We start from the raw sequence: 12,063 nt of genomic DNA, 5'->3' as shown, positions 1-12,063 counted from the left end.
CAGAGTCAGAGATTGGAGCCATCTTCTGATTTCCAGTTTGATGACAATGAGCCCTTGACAAAGATTGGGAGTTTTTATCAGAATTACACTTTGAGAAGTGCTCATCACTTTTTTTTTGACCCTCAAGTAGAGGACTTGGTTTTCACTGTTATGGATGGTGATAGAAGGCTTGGTATTCGTTACACCCGGAAAGGGTGTACTTCTCCGCTAATGGAGGGAGATTTTGAGATACAGGGTATTGTGAAATAGTTTAATGTGCTAATGAATGAGATGAATCAAAATCAGAAACAGTTGACCCAACTGATTTCAAAGCCGAGATTTGTGTAGAGAATGATATCACTTTTTCTAAGAGCGGAAGGTGATGATACAGTTGCAACTTCAAATTTGTGGGACATTTCTTATGAGACACTTCATGAGTTGGGCACAATTGAGGTGGAATGTGATGAGGATTTATGTCAAGTCAAATGATGCAGTTGTTGGCATGAGTTCCCTGGATTGTGTATTTGATGGCAATGTAGCAATAGTGGGAGTAGGAGCATGTGAAAATAGTGTCATATCAGCAGCCACTTTTGTGTTGGTTGAGCCATTCAATGAGGAGTTTAGTAGTATGCAAGTGGTTGTATATGTGTGCTTTGATGATAGTACACTTGTTATTGTTGATGAGGTGAGTGATGTAGTGATAGAGTCATGTTATACTATCAATCAACAAAGTGCTGATGTTCACTTCATGAATAGTCCTATGTTTGACATGGATGCAACATTGTCTTATGACAATCTGTTGTTTGAGTTGATGTTGATCACTCACTTGAGTGGAGTTGGGCTTAGTTTTCACCATCTGTAAAGATTCAATTTTGTGTTACGGCAATTAGTAATTTTCATGTGTCCACAAATTTTGATGTGGCTACACCTATGGTTGATACAGTTGGCATGAGTGCATATGGTTCTCTTGTAGCTATGTCTCTTCAAGGGATTGTTGATCAGAATTCCAATTTAGTTTATATTATATGGGTGAGAACCAGGATGAAGATATTCCTTGTGGGGGATTCTTTTGGTGATATTCTAACTGCTACATCATTAGCACAAATTTTGAGTGCTATACTACAGGTTATGTTGTTGGTCCTGATGATGTTACTGGCATGCAGTTCGTTCAATGTTAACAAGGGTGTCACATACTACATTTGGGATCCAGGTGGAGGTTGGAGTTCACTGTGATTGTTGGTTTGCTTGAGGGCAAGCGATCTTGGGAAGGGAGGACTGTAATGTCCCCATTTGTTGCTAGCATCACAATTTCAAGGATTAGCCTAATATTGGATCCTCATAGGCTAATGAGGATGGTTAGAGGGTCTCTTGAGGATTGATTCATCTCCAACATTCAACGATTTATGGATTTGGCATTTGTTCGATATCATTTGGACTCCATTTGCCATACTTACTATGTATAGTAAGTTAGGAGTAATAGAGATGGACCCTTACTATTTTTAGAATGTGTATGGTCACATGGGGAAGTATGAGGAGAGATTCCTATTTCAGATGACATGGCAATCAGACAAGTATTTCAAGAGATATTAAAGTTCAAGTGACTTAAGTGATTTATTTAAATATTTTAATGTTATTATAAAGTTATAAAATAACTTAAGTGACTAAAAGACAAAAATGGCTTCTAATCCCACATTTCCTAGTTCTTTGGGTCTTCCCTCATATCGAGGTTATAAAAGCATGGAGCTACATTAGGATTGTTCCACTATGAATATATATTATTTTACAAATCCTAAGGGTTGCTTAAATGTGACTGGATATTTTCTAAGGACGAAACCCCTTAAGGAAATCAGTGAGGTTGGATGCAAACATAGTATTCACATTTCACTTCATAGTTGAGAGTTGAATTGATTCTTTGGGTTTACAGGGAGTTGGAGTCCCCATAGCAGATAGAAGTATAGAGATTCGAAGGTAGTACCAGTTATTGGTAATGTACAGGCAATAGGAGCAAGCATATTAGAGTGCAGACGATAGAAAGGTTGATAGTTTACATAGTCGAATTATAGTAACAACTTAGTTTTTGGATGTCAAACGGTTGGGGTGATTAACAACCCAACTTGACCAACCTTAGCACCAAAATCCGGCAGCAAGTCGGGCATAAGAGTGGGAGTTGAACGCAAAAGGGAGAAGTAATTTATCTGGGCATTTTAGGACTGTCATTTTATGATAGTTAAGAAGTATCTCATTTAAACTCACATTTTAGATGGGTTTTGTTGTCAGTTCTTATATTAGAAGTATACCTATAAATGAAATAATATTGTCCTTGTGCCACCATTTGTATAAATTATCTTGGACATTTGCGTATCATTTGTTTGGTCAGTTACCATAGGTTTTAATAACAGTCCTAGCTGGAAAACCATAGTGATATCAGAACATTCATTTTGGGCTTACACACAAATTGTTCATAAAAATGACACTAAATGTTTTTTGAATTTTCTACAGTTCTGAGGGTTGGGATATTACACAGTGCGAATAATATCGTTCTCTAACTAGGCTAAGTTGATGGCCTCGTCCATTGTAGTTTTGTCTCTTCGGACAATGATGAGCATTATTTACATATGTTCATCCTTCATCCTTTGTGAATACCACAAAAGTAAAAACATCCTCTAGATAGTAGGAATGGACCTGGTATGGAAATCCGGGTGTGCAAATCCAAGTATTCGAATGATTAAACAATTAGCATAGTACTTATCCGCATCAAGAGTGACACTTGAAAGAGGAGAGAGCTCTTCAAGGCATGCTATGTTCCTTCATCTCTTTACTTCTTTGGAGCTAGCTAAGAATAATGTGATGAGTATCTATTGCCATAAATATATCTCTTTTAAGACTGTCTTAAGTGCCGTGAAAACTTATGTACTTTTCGATAAGCTAATGAAGAAGATTGAAAACTTCATTTATTTCTCCATCGAATCCTAGAAATGTCACTCTTTCTTTAATAGGTATGTCATCACATGGAGACACCAACTCTATGATTACATATTTTTATTGGAAGCTGCTAACATCATGGATTGCGATTTCATCCTGCTCAATGTTGCGGGCTTCAAATTACACAATATGCACGCTTTCTAATTATGCATCTCCCCTAGTGAAATATATTTGATGATGCCACTGGCATTAGTACACAGAGAAAATTCTCCAATATCGATCTCTTCCCTTGACATTGAACCTGCGACTCCCAAAACAAAAGATGCAAAAACAATTGCATACTATTCATTGGTATGCGCTCCTTTTGAACGCGATGTCATAACTTCATTTTCAATGATTTCGGTTAACTATAAACACCACTCTGAATGCTTGAGAATGCATAACTCTCTGACTACTCAATATGTTGATATTCAAACCGAGGCTGTATACATAGTATTTTACAAGCTTTTCCTTGGCTCCACATATAATCTAAAATAAACTGAGAGTTTTTGCACTTTTGTGAAGTAGAAACATGCCACATATTCCATCGATGCTTATGAGAGGTTGATTTTGATGAGAGGCTCCACCAATCAAGTTAGCCCATTTAAAATAATTAGGCAAAATTATCAATTGCATACAATAATAGAAACTTATAATGCATGCCAGCAGGGTAACAAAATGCAAAATTATCAAAATTATCAATATTCAATTATCAAAATTTGATCTGATTTCTACGATCTAGGGCTATTGTAGAGAAATGCTAACCAATTACATAAAGTTAATTTAAAACATTTAATGAATCAAATTAACGTAATTGTAATAAAAGAACAACATAGAATAAAAATGATAGAAGGAGAAAAGAGAGATAGAGACACAACACATTTGATTTTAGAGTTCATTCGGTATGGACTACGTCTCCGGGTCCAGCTCCAATAGGGGGACCGATCCAATTAACTCCAAGAAATCAATTACAAGTGATTTGAAATAATTCCCTTCAAGCACATGCAACAATATTCTCCAATGTGCAGGAATAATCACCACATCTCCAAAATCACAGTCTTCTTCTCATCATCTAGCTATTCTGAATAATTTCCATCAAATCGCTTCGGCCTCTTTTCAGGATGCAGCTTCCAACACTTAGAATCATCATGCACTTCTTTCTTGCAATGTGAGCATGTGGGTTTCTCACCCTCTTTCTTTACTGTAGTTGTCTTTTTACCCTTCCCTTTTTCTTTGGACTTTTCCTCAGACTTAGATGGCTTTTTATCAGACTTATCAATGAAAGTACCCTTACCTCTTGACTCTAAATGTGTTGCCTGTACACATACTTCATCCAAATTAAAAGGATTCAGGACGAGAATAGAATGCCTTAGTTAAGAATGAAGACCACCTATATACTTGAGTAAAGTGTCCTAGGTATACAATGGAACATTTAATGAAATAGCCCTTTTATGGAACTCATGGGTGTACTCCTAGATAGTTTGACCTTCCCCTTGCCTAAAATGTTGCCAGCTCATCATTAACTGCTGCATATGGCCTAGGGGGTAGAATTGCTTCTTTAAAGCACTAACAAATTCTGAACAAGACAAATTGAACTTATCATGTTGAGTCCTACTCTCCCACCAAGTTAGAGCTACACTGCCTAACTGAAGAGTGGCTAACTGAATTCTATCAACATCATCTACAAGGTTTTGAACTCTACAGTAGGCTTCTACTTGTTGAATCTAGTCATCTAGTTTCTCGGCATTTAGCTCCCCACAATATTTTGGCAAGTCAAACTTTACATCCAACTTAATTCGAGGCTTATGTCCACCCTTAAAAATATTAGAAGACTCAGAATGTGTAGAAGAGGGAGAAGAGGGAGAAGATGGAGAAGAGGGAGGAGATGGAGGTGTCTTTGGAGGCTCACGATCAACGCCTTTCTTTTTCCCTTTGCCATCACGAGTTGCACGCCTTCGCATCTTCTCTTCTCTTTCCCGTAACAAGACTTCTACCATTGTCTGCAATTGTTGAAGAGTCTTCTGGATACTTCGGTCTTCTGAACCTTGTCCACACCTTTATCTTTTTGTGACGGTGGATTAGCTCTTCGTTTTCCAATCTTAGGATTATATTCTTCAAGATCACCTTTGCTTTGATTCAACCTGGATCTTGTTAACATTTAAATCTGCAATACTAGTCCAACAAAAGCTCTGATACCAAATTAAAAACGATATACATATTGGTTTGTAATAAAATTGAAATTTTGATAATTTTACCTGATTATACCAAATTTTGCCCTTATTAAAAACCAACATATACATATTGGTTTGTAATAAAAATTGTTTCTCTTCATGTTATAAACAAATTGCAAATGTATAATTTAGTAATACTTCTTGTCTTATTATAATCTCTGCAATCGTATGTCTTACCGATATCTTTTCACTATTATTCCATACCCATTTTGTTGTTTTGTCTCTCATGGTTAACGATATCGTTTTCTGTACTATCTCCATATTGATGTTTTTCTATTAATTCCTCTATTGCATCATATATATACCCTCTATACATGTAAATAATTGGTCTTCCATCCTTATTAATGTATTTTATTTTTATGGTCATTTTGCTAATTAATCATAGCTTATGAAATCACCAATTAGCATTGGATTTAAACATCGATTGATATATTATATTATCATTTTGTTTATAAATATTCATCCATTGATTCTTAAAATGTATGGATCAATATTATTAGGGGAACTGATCCATATATGAATATATAAGTATTGAAATGAATTATATATATATATATATATATATATATATATATATATATTATATTACATTATGTAATAGTTTTAATAGTTATGAATATGTTTCTTACATAAGAAGGGTTATATAATTCTAATTATTTGTCTTCATTCTTGACCCATTTATAATGACAGTTTCCCATTAGGTTACATATTTTTATGTTATTAATTTATAATTTTATTTATTTATTTTGCACTTACTATTGTTTATTTATTTTGTAAATCTTTGTTTGGAAAGGGGGCATCACACATGGCGAGTACAGAAAAATTGCACAAACAGGGGCGCAAAGGAAGCTAGTCATCAGTAGGTTACAAACTAGAGAGAATTTTGAGTGTTTGTTGTTGTAATGGTTGGTGGGACAATCATCATGGAGCTTACTGACGTCATGAATTTGACATTTAATGCTAGGATCAACTCCAAGGAACTCCTCTTGCAGCTCACCTATCACTTTTGTGCTATCATGTGTTGTTGTCTAGCTATAAGCTTGCTATGTTTTGTTTCCAACAACCCTAATCAAAACTTGTGTTCTTTTCTACACGAATTTAATATGACTTTCAATGAATTTAATATATTTATAAATGCTACCAAAATTATGAATTGAACCCTCTAACGAGGCCCCCTAGGTATGCTTGGGTGCACACCCATAGCATGCCTAGTGTGTACTATACCTAGGAAAACTTGGTGAGGATGTGTAGGGTTGGGGGTGTACCTAGTCACTAAGTACAAAAAGGAAGACTTTGGAAAGAAACAGCCAAGGTGGGGTAAACTTGTGTTCTTTTCTATATGAATTTAATATATTTATAAATGCTACCAAAATTATGAATTGAACCCTCTAACGAGGCCCCCTAGGTATGCTTGGGTGCACACCCATAGCATGCCTAGTGTGTACTATACCTAGGAAGACTTGGTGAGGGTGTGTAGGGTTGGGGGTGTACCTAGTCACTAAATACAAAAAGGAAGACTTTGGAAAGAAAGAGCCAAGGTGGGGTACATTATGGATAATTAATTCCACCTCTCCAATATACATGTAGGTGCAAAAATAAATTGATTGGTGTTTGATACAATTATTGGAAGGAAATTACATCAAGTTATTGTACCATTATATATTGTACAATTAATTTTTTTTTAAAAAAAAGAACTTATCAAGGATCAAAAACACTTGGTGAAAACCCCACAAAAAATCAACGACTTTAAAAATTTGCTGAAATTCAATTGGATTTTCCCTTTTTTTTTGCAAAATTCGATAAGTATCCAATGAGTTAGTAAATGAGTAAACAAAAGAAACAAGTTGAGTCCAGATATATTTAAATGCAAATCAGTTAGGAAATGTACCTCATGTGGAATGTTGATGGGTGGTAGCTAGATAGTTTGTTACAAAATTAAAATATCAAATTGAGGGTCTAGCTCTAGGAGTCCACTATGGCTATGCCTCCTAGCTTGGTGTGAGTGGGTGTGGCTCAAACTTCATCCTAGATGTAGTTGTCACACAGTGTGGATCCACCAACCTCCATCATAACTTGCCTCTCCAAAGCATAGATCTCATCCTTTATAAAAATTGGAGGTTATCTTGTGATGTCCAATTGTTGCAAGGATCTATATCATCCAAATCAATTGGACAAACTAGTGTTTCCTCTACCTTCATTATGTGAACTGAAGATTATATTACACAAAGACAAGGTCATTGAGGTATTTTTGAGCTAACTTGTTCCTCTTCTTCATGTGGATGGCGATAAACAAGTTCCAATTGTGCTCAGAAGTGGATGAAATACACTGATAGCACAACATTTGGAGGGCAAATTCAGCAGATTTGGGATGTTTCCACCCCAATCTTACCACCAAGCATTTGCAAAGTAAAATATTGAAGAGTTAGAAAGCAACGTGAACACATAATATTTATTTACTTATGATGCATATGCAAGTCTGCAAAGTTCTAAATATTCTTCCTGGGGTTTGAGTGGTCCTTCCTGTCTTGGTCAATTTTGAAGAGAATAGCTAACCACTTGCATTTTGATAATTTCCAATTTAGACAAAACAAGGGCACTCCCTCAAGCATGGGTGCCATTCTTTGAATGCATGTAGTGAGACCCTCCATGACATCTCCATCAAGATCTGAGAAGAGAAAACTAGGGTTGAAGAAGTATTGTGTTGCATGAATGGGTTGGTGGAGGACATTGTTCTATCTCTTGTCTATAATTTCCCATATGGGTACAAATTTGAGGATGCTCCACTTGTAGTAATGTTTGGTAGACTCCTTGGCCCTACCCATGGCCTCGTAGAGACATCTCATTGGGGTTTGAACCCCATCTACCAAGTGGAGAACTCTAGTCAAGAATTATAACACATAAAATTGAACAAAAATATTAATCATTAAAGCTACAAATTAATAATCAAAGACTTCAAAAAATTAAACATTCAAGTTACCTTCGCAAACTTTATAGATTTTTGTGCAAATAGGTTGTTGAGGAGGTTCGTGTTTCAGGAGGTGTTTGTGGTTCAAGTGGTGTTGCTTGTTTGATCAGAGACGACCTCTTCAGTGCTACTTCGGTTCTCCACTTGGATACCTTGGCTTGTTTCATGTGGATCCGGATCCAAGTTAGCCATCTCGGGAGGCATCCCAGAGATATCTTCATTGCAGTGTGTTACTTCCTATTGATCACCTCACCTTACGCTATCCATAGCCTTATCGATGGTGATCCCTTCTCAGACCATTTTGAGTGCATCTTGAAGTTCTCTAGCTTGGGCGACATCATCACGGGTGACTTTAATGCTCGAACCAGAGACCTCCAGACCCCTTAGCATGACCACGTTACGGACTTGATTTGCATGAGGGAGTCAAATACGACTAGCATGCATTTTTAGCGCTACTCTTCTGATAGCCAGGGGCCCCTCTCAAGTTATGGTCACCATATCCTTCAGTTCTATGAGGCTTTTGACCTATTGATTGTGAATGGACTCTCTTGCTTTTTGGGCTCAGAGTCCTTCACTTCCTATCCCCATTGTGTTGGTGTGAATGTGGTGTACTACGTTCTTGCGCCTGCCTCTGTCATCCCTTCCATCACTAGCTTCACCATCACTTGCCCTCCCTTGTGGATCACTCTATCCTTTGTCTTTGCATCAGCTTCACCTCCCCGCCCTTACCCCATCCCCACCCCCCACCCTTATCCCAGGGTCCCCGCACCACCTTCTGCTTCAGCGATGGAGACGATTACCTCTTCACCCTCCACCTCAGACAACTGCTCCCCCAGGCCACTTCACTAACCCTTCCCAAGTCTCACCACTTTTCGACCTAATTGCTAGTAGTATCTGGGAATCTGCCCTCCTCTCCATCCCCCATCGCACCTCTTCCCCCCTCGACCATGCTAGCCATAAATCTTGCCTGATGAATCTCTAGTTTGACGTTGAGTGTAAGTCTTTCCATTGGTCCTTGCACGCCTCCTTTGCTGCTCACTCCCCCTCTTACACACAGTTGCACTCCTCTTATCACTGCCTTATCTGCTATAAAAAGTGTACGTATGTACCTTCTCAGTGCTAATCCCTCTGTGATACTTTTTCCAGCAATTTGAAGTCCTTTTGGCGTACCCTATTCCCTCGCTAACCCCCCCCCCCCTCCATCCATCCTTGACTGGCATGCCTTGGTCTCGCATGCATTCGTCCTCTATGATATTCCTGGCCAGCCTTCCACCTGATGGAGCTCAAATTTTTTGCAAAATTTAGATCTCCATTTAAGAAATAATGTTGAGAATTTGATAAAAGACTGGCAATGTATGAAGAAAATGAGGACTGGAAAGAATGTGCAAGATTTCAGGCACATATCAATTTGGCAAGAGCCCAGAATAATAAATTGTAAGCAGCTGGGCGGACAGAGAGATTGCAATACACTAATCATAACAGGATGGATATGAATTATTCTGCAAATAAAAATTTAATTGACATTTCTATGGAACCAGCCCAGGAAATACAAGAAGACAGTAAAGCTGCTGGAGATCATGAAATGTTTGCAACCAATGAACTTCCTGAGAGTATTGTAACACCACAAAATGTTCATTGTGCAGAATCAAGGAAAAACTTGGAACTTGATATTAAGGTGCAGGTGGAAAGATGCATGCAGAGTATAACAAGGACAGCAGCATTGCTGAACAGGCTCTTTCCTCTATTAGAACTGTGTATTCCTTTGTTGCTGAAGAGAAAGTTATGGCCAAGTTTGCATTTGCACTAGAAGTAAGCGTGAAACTTCAGATTAAGCAGGACCCGGCAAAAGCTCTGGCTATAGGTGCCAGTGGTGTCAATCTCGCTATACAGGCATTCATTCATAACTGAACGGTACCCAATACTTTGTCCCTATGTCAACTGATGTTACTCTTGTAAAGCAGATTGTATGCCATGATACGTGGATGATTATGACAAGTTATACATAGCAATCATCCACATCAGAAGATCAAAAGGAAGCAAACAGTTAGACACATCAGTAATGAATCCAGTGAAGGCTTACATCAGATAGTACTGACATGAGTGACATTCGGTGACGTTCAAGTCTGATTTTGCAGTGACAACACATAAATATCACATGTTTATACATTAGTCTTCCTGAGAGGTGATAGATATCAGACAGTCTGGGCAGAAATATACAAAAGAAATCAACGAAGAAAGCAAAATGATACCCATACAAAGAGAATGGACCTGCTAAAATTTTCACAGAACAGTAATAAGGAGATTATGTCACGTGAGAGACGTGATACATGCATCGGGAGTATGCAGCAATCACCATGCCTGTAAAAGAAATAACATTAAGCACAAACAACTTGCTCAGAAGTTTCCAGGGTTATTTGGAGCTATATTGACAGAATATTGGGCCAACCTTCATTGATACGGGAGTCCTCAAGAGGAAAGTATCCATGGTCAGGTCTATTTTCTCGTTTCAAGAGTTCCTTTTCTAAATCTGACAACCTGACTGGAGAGAAGGATCCTGAACGAAGTGGAAATGCTTTTGGTGATGTTATTCTTCAGCCTTTGTTGCAAAAGAGAAGCGAACAAATTGCTTCTGCAACTGCGAACACCAAGACTCATCAGGCTCCTTTCTGAAATATGCTTTTTTTTAATGGACCTCCAGGCACGGGGAAGACAATGGCAAGAAGGAAATCTGGCACGTCCACGCATGCCTGAAAGCTTCTAAATATGCATGTGTGGCTTTTGTGTTGTGGAAACCTGTAGTTAATAATTTGACCATATATGAAGAAATCACAATAAGAGGACATCCAGTGGTAATTGACAGCGATGAACTTAGATGGACATGCTGTATACGTCTAGCAGAAGACAGTTAAACCTGACGGCAGCAGATGTTAATGAAACCCGAATGAAATAAAAAATATATGTCATATACATCGCAGGAAAGAAGTGAAGCACGAATAGCTTTGAACATCTGAAAGTATCATCCCCAACAAACAAGCAAATATTGTCATCAACAGCAGTAAGCCAATACAGAATCACATTGTGAGATTCAAGTCTTCACAATTTGTTGAAGAGCACATTTCATGGCATACAGGAAATAGCTATTGCATAGTCAATGGAATGGAAGCCTTGTGTGCACTGAACGTAGATACAGATGCTGGAATCAATTGGCCAGAGAAGTGTATGTAACAAAAATCTTTTACCCCCTGGATAGGTCTGCACACAATCGGTTTTGCTTGTGTTAATGAATGGAAAGAACAGAAGAATGAGGAGTAGATCAAGTTCGTATCTGGAAACTCGGCCCTGTTACCTCCAGCATCTCTTCGTTCACGCAAACCTGAGAATATCTGGTGCCATAAACTCAAAAAAAATTAATGTATTTGGATTTATCGGGTGAGATATGCAAAAAAAGACCAATAAATCTGATTATCATTTAAGTTTAATGGTCGTAAGGCTAAAGAGAATTATTGAAAGTAAAAAGGTGCCATTATCTCATCAAAAGAAGTGAGACTTTTTATTTAAGGTCACGTCTTTTAAAATTAAAAGATATAAGATGAGTTGAGAAAATACAAGTCAAGGTAATATCCGAACATCCACACATCCACTTTCAGAGGAAGCATTTTTATATTTTTTTATTGTGTGGAGGGATAAGGGCTTTATCATGATTTTGTAATCTGAAGTCCATTATTTTATTTTTAAACTAAAATAAAATGTGTTTTGTTTATTTAAAAAAAAAGGCATGGAGATTTAAACTACAAGCGAATCATCCTTCATAATTATATTTTAGAATTCTGTATATGATTTTGATATCAAATAAGTGGACATGGTCGATTAGCATTTTAGATTTGATCATCATAGGTGTTGTGAAATATTTAATTGTTTTTGCATCTA

At 37.4% G+C, this 12,063-nt stretch overlaps 1 protein-coding gene and 1 long non-coding RNA gene across 4 annotated transcripts in view; one reads left to right on the top strand and one right to left on the bottom strand.

The window, feature by feature from the left end:
* Positions 1 to 12,063, top strand: part of LOC149534867 (acetyl-coenzyme A synthetase, chloroplastic/glyoxysomal-like) — a 302,385-nt gene that overhangs the window by 115,170 nt on the left and 175,152 nt on the right. The gene's annotated exons all lie outside the window — the stretch shown is intronic.
* Positions 11,153 to 11,570, bottom strand: LOC149534868 (uncharacterized). The gene is made up of 2 exons (XR_016357319.1): positions 11,483 to 11,570; positions 11,153 to 11,388 (listed from the first exon to the last, which is right to left on the bottom strand). It is a non-coding gene; the product is annotated as an uncharacterized LOC149534868 (long non-coding RNA).

This window comes from Cupressus sempervirens, chromosome 10 (genome assembly GCF_028749045.1).
Source record: "Cupressus sempervirens isolate cs-2001-9-10 chromosome 10, ASM2874904v1, whole genome shotgun sequence".
Taxonomy (NCBI): Eukaryota; Viridiplantae; Streptophyta; class Pinopsida; order Cupressales; family Cupressaceae; genus Cupressus; species Cupressus sempervirens.
The sequence above is the reverse complement of the archived record's forward strand: the minus strand, read 5'-3'. Positions and strand labels throughout refer to the sequence as shown.